General features: G+C 38.4%; 1 pseudogene; it reads left to right on the top strand.

Annotated features, from left to right (window-relative positions):
* The first annotated feature begins 4,037 nt into the window (after positions 1–4,037).
* LOC118531435 (large ribosomal subunit protein eL29 pseudogene) lies at positions 4,038–4,606 on the top strand (annotated as a pseudogene).
* The last annotated feature ends 353 nt before the right edge of the window (positions 4,607–4,959 follow it).

Here is a 4,959-nt window from a genome sequence, read left to right as displayed (position 1 = left end):
AATTAGATTACCTTCAGTTTTAAATCTCTTTTTAGCAGAAACTAGGAAAAACTTGCCTTAAATCAAACCCTAAGTCAAGGAACACAGGGAAGACTGTCTGCTCAAATTAGGGGAAAGAAAAGTGAGAAATACCAGGAGAAAAATGTAACATGGGTGACTATCACAGAAATATGATCCCACCTTAATTACCTGTGCAAGTTCTCACTATCTGAGCCCTCTGAAAAGAAAACTAAGGTCTTCTCTATTTTTTCTGAAATTTCCTTGAAATTGAACACAGTTGACTCAATCACCCAAGTGATGGTTTTCTAAGCATCTTGCCTTTCCTCTTTTCTTCTTCATACTACTTTCTTCACTTAAAAAAAAAAAAAAAACACTCCAGCAGTGTGTGGGGGAAGGAAAATAAAGTGGAACAAATATTTGAATCACTAGTAGTTTTTTGTTATAAACCTAACATGAAGAAAGACAAATTGCTGTCAGCATTTGGTACATTCTGTGAATTTCTCTAACCTAAACTATGCTTTTTCTGAGAGTTGTTTACAGATACACAGGTAAATAATCTGTCTGTTTGTCTCCACCCCCCCCCCTTTTCTTTCACTTTCCTTAAGAGGGCAAGTATATAGAATAAATATGATCCCCAACTCTAATGTGCTCATGGTTGACATCATTGGTCAGTGTTAGTATTCTGTCATACTGAGTCTGCTGATTGACTTTTTTCAACATCCTGTGCCATACTGTCATTATCATCAAAGCTGACGTACAAGGTGAAATCCATTTGATAACATTTCCTAGTAGTTAAAAATAATGTGCTTTGGTATCAGATTGCCTGGGTTCAAGTCCCAGCTCTACCACTTATGAACTGGAGAAATGACTTGGCCAAGACATTTAACTTTTCTAAGCCTCAGTTCTTTATGGGCTAATAATAATACCTACCCAAAAAGTTACTGTGAAATTAAATGAAATATTCTATGTAATGAGTTTAGAGTATGGCCTAATACTTAATACATGTTAGCTTTTATTACTGTTATTACTATTATTATTCATATGAAGTGTTTTTATTTGGAATATCCAGAGAAAGTTTGACCTATGATCCCAAATCTGTGAAAATCCCCTTTGCCTACAATTTCTTAAATTAAAAAAAAGTTTTATGGTTTCTTTGGAAGATTATGTGAGTAACCGTTCTTGGAATCCTTGAATGTGAGGGCAGATTGGCTGGACCAGTTAATGATTAAAACCGGAACGAAAGAGATCATTGTCTACACTGCACCACTTTATTAGGTGCTGGATAGTTGTACCGTGTGGACAAAGAATCTTGTTTTATTTTCTTTTGCTTTTAAACATCTAAAGAATCCATAGTGGTAGGAAACCTTAGCTAATTTGAAACTTTTCCCCATTCTGGCAGAATTGGATAGATTCTATGTCCAGCATCAAAAGTTATAGTTGAAATGCTCAGACTAGAAAAGTGACTGTTATTAGCTTTTCTTCCATGGGAAATCAGTCTTTAAAAGGGTAATTTAAAGAGAAAACAAAGGGCAGCCTGGCAGAGATACACATATCCACTTAGGGACAGATGGATCAAATCTGCACTTACATTGGTAGCCAATTAGGTAAGTGAAAACTTCTGCCTTGAGTGTTTTAGCTTCAAAAACTTGATATAACAGAAGTTTGATTATAGTAACTGAAATTAGAAATAGAAGTATACTGCCATGTTGTCATTGGAAACTGGAAACTGGTGTGGTTTTTTGTTCCTTTCAAGTTTTTTGGCGCCCATTTTTTTGTGGGGAGAGATAAATGAAATATGAATACATTGTGTTATTAACAAATAAGTTATATAAAAATTTTGGTAAGGAGGAGGCCCAGGGTTGAGCTCACACTAAGGTGAGCAAGTCATTCATTCATTAATTATTCATCAATATTCATTAATTATTCCCAGTTATTTGTGAAAAATAATTAGGTAATAGTATGGTATAGTAGAAAGGTTACCTTAAAGCCAGTCTGGATCACTGAAGCATTAATTAATTGATTAGTTAATAATAAAAATTATGAACAGTTTAATAATTAAAATTATAAAATTAATAATTATAAAATTAAAAATTATTTAAAATAGTAAACGTAATAAAAATAATTTATTAATAATAAAAAAGTATATGCTATTTCTTGACATTGGATGGAAAAATTAAATATGGTCTGAATGACAATAGTGAGTAGAGAATACAAAACCGGAGCCCAGAAGAGAGATGAGAGCTAGTCATGTATAATGGGTTCACTGGCTTAAAGTGGAAGTTGAAGTAGAAACAGAGGAGGTAGACAAGGATGGAACATCAACATCCAGGGAAAGGTAAAAGGAAAGGAGTCAGCACTGATGGGACACATAAATGTTAATGAAGTGGCAGAGAGCAAGCTGAGGGAGAGGGCTTGCACATTAAGAAAGTAGGGCTTCTGGTTCAAGGTGACAGGTTGGACATACATATATCTCTTTTCCTTCCACAAATCCGATTGAAATAAAATCTAAAAGTACTAAGGGTAATACATTTATAGCAGTTCTCAAATGCAAGCCATTAATCTTGATGAATTTCTGAAAAGATGGAAGATATGTGATATATTCAGAAATACAGGAGTAGGAGCCCAGCCCAGGTGTGCACACACATGCACAGAGGCTGCCATGGAGAGAGAAGCCATGCTCCCTGATGGTAGTGCCTCGGAAATGCTCCCCACCTGGAGATAAAAGGTCCGGTTTCGGGAGTGGGTAGGGCTTAGAGATCAGGGGCGGTGCTTGTTGTTTGAATAGCTGTGCCAGTTACCACTTCTTCTAGTGCTACTTGTCAAAAAAAATTGGTTTGGGATTCCCAGAATAAGCTCTCTGCTCTCTACTCATGCTGTTTAAAAGAAAGGTATCTGTGGGCTCAGAGCTCACAGTCCACACCTCTCAGTGAAGAGAGGCCTGGTGAGGAACAGGATTATATGCTAGCAGAAGGAACCCCAGCCAGAGAATGTCCCAAGTGAGCTAGCTTTCAGTTCATGATTTTAAATAGACAAATATCATATTAGAGGAAAAACAATCACACACACACACACACACACACACACACACACACACACACAGTATGAACCAATGAACCAACCCTGAAAGAAACAGGTAATTCTGAACACAGAACATAATTTTATATGTCTTCGTAGATACTAAAGAACAAGAAGGGCTTACTAGAAAGTTTACATACAATGTCTGAAATTGAGAAAAATTAAAAAGAACTTCTGGAAAACCTGAGGAAATCTAGATACCAGGCTAAAAGAAAAATAGGAACATGTAGGAGAAAATTTTGAAGTCTTACAGGATCCATCCAGGGGAGTTATGATCTTTGGAAAAGTTTCAGGAAGAGAACAAAACATCCTAAAGAATTTACCAGAAAAATAATAAGATAATTAATTTTTTAGACATAAACACATATGTTCTCAGCTTCAAAGGGCACATAGAGTGAAGAGCAAAGAATGAAGAAGAAAGACCTCATCTAGACAGAGATTTGCAAAGGGTAAAGAGAGGATCTCAAAAGCCTCTACTTACTGCTTCTGATAAATGGGAATCGAACTTCTCATCAGAAACATTGTATGCTTGAAGACTGAGATCAGAGAAAAATATGATTTGGAACCTAAAATTAAATGCCCAGCCAAACTACCAATCAAGAGTTCAGGAAAACTAAGGACATTTTTAGCTATGCAAGACTTAGAAAATTTTACTACTCATAGACAATCCTCCTTGAAAGACTTGCTTACTGTTTATCGAACAAGATGACAGAGGAGCTTGACAAAGGGAAAAAGTGAGACCATGAAACAAAATACTTAATCTATTGTGTATTATGTTTATGTAGAAGAATTTCCCTGTCTTTAGGAAATATATACTACAATATTCAGAAATGATGGAACAAGCCAGCAACTTACTTTCAAATGGTTCAGAAAAAAAAAAGTTTTGTATTATATCTCCCAACTTTTCTGTAACTTTGTGCTTATTTTGAAATGAAACAATTTTAAAAAATAAACTGACGAGCTCTCTTTCTCTTCCGGTCCGAGGTGCTTCAGGAGCCGCGGTCTTCGGTGCAGACATGGCCAAGTCCAAGAACCACACCACGCACAACCAGTCACGAAAATGGCACAGAAATGGCATCAAGAAACCCCGGTCACAAAGATACGAATCTCTTAAGGGGTAGACCCCAAGTTCTTGAGGAACATGCGCTTTGCCAAGAAGCACAACAAGAAGGGCCTGAAGAAGATGCAGGCCAACAACGCCAAGGCCATTAGTGCACGTGCCGAGGCTATCAAGGCCCTTGTCAAGCCCAAGGAGGTCAAGCCCAAGATCCCAAAGGGCGGTAGCCGCAAGCTCAATCGACTTGCCTACATCGCTCACCCCAAGCTCGGGAAACGTGCTCGTGCCCGCATTGCCAAGGGTCTCAGGCTCTGCCGGCCAAAGGCCAAGGCCAAGGCTCAAACCAATGCCCAGGCTGCGGCTCCGGCTCCAGCTCCAGCTCCTGTTCCTGCTGCAGCTCAGGCTCCCCAAGGTGCCCAGACCCCCACAAAGGCTCCAGTGTAGAGGCTTGTGTCTGCCAGTGAGGACAGGACTGGTGTGACCCCTGGGCTTCTATCTGCGTGGGGCTGGTGTCCTCCTTTCTCTTTGTACAAATCGACCTGCGGCAGCCTCTGTCAAAAACAAATAAATAAATAAATAATAAACTGAAGAAAAGAAACTATAAAAGGTAAAAAAAAACAATGTTACTTTTTCACAGAGACTCCCCCCCCGGGTGTGCCCTGCTCAAATTCTGTCCCATCCTCCCTCCCCCAGCACTCCCTTATCACACCTTTCTAGCATCATCAACAATTGACTTTTCATTCTATATTTAATTTTTATGTTTCTTATTTTTTGCCTCTGCTTCATCAAATAGAATAAGCTTCATGAGGACCTGCTGTATCCCCTGA

The sequence above is a fragment of the Halichoerus grypus genome, chromosome 9, assembly GCF_964656455.1.
Source record: "Halichoerus grypus chromosome 9, mHalGry1.hap1.1, whole genome shotgun sequence".
Taxonomy (NCBI): domain Eukaryota; kingdom Metazoa; phylum Chordata; class Mammalia; order Carnivora; family Phocidae; genus Halichoerus; species Halichoerus grypus.
The sequence above is the reverse complement of the archived record's forward strand: the minus strand, read 5'-3'. Positions and strand labels throughout refer to the sequence as shown.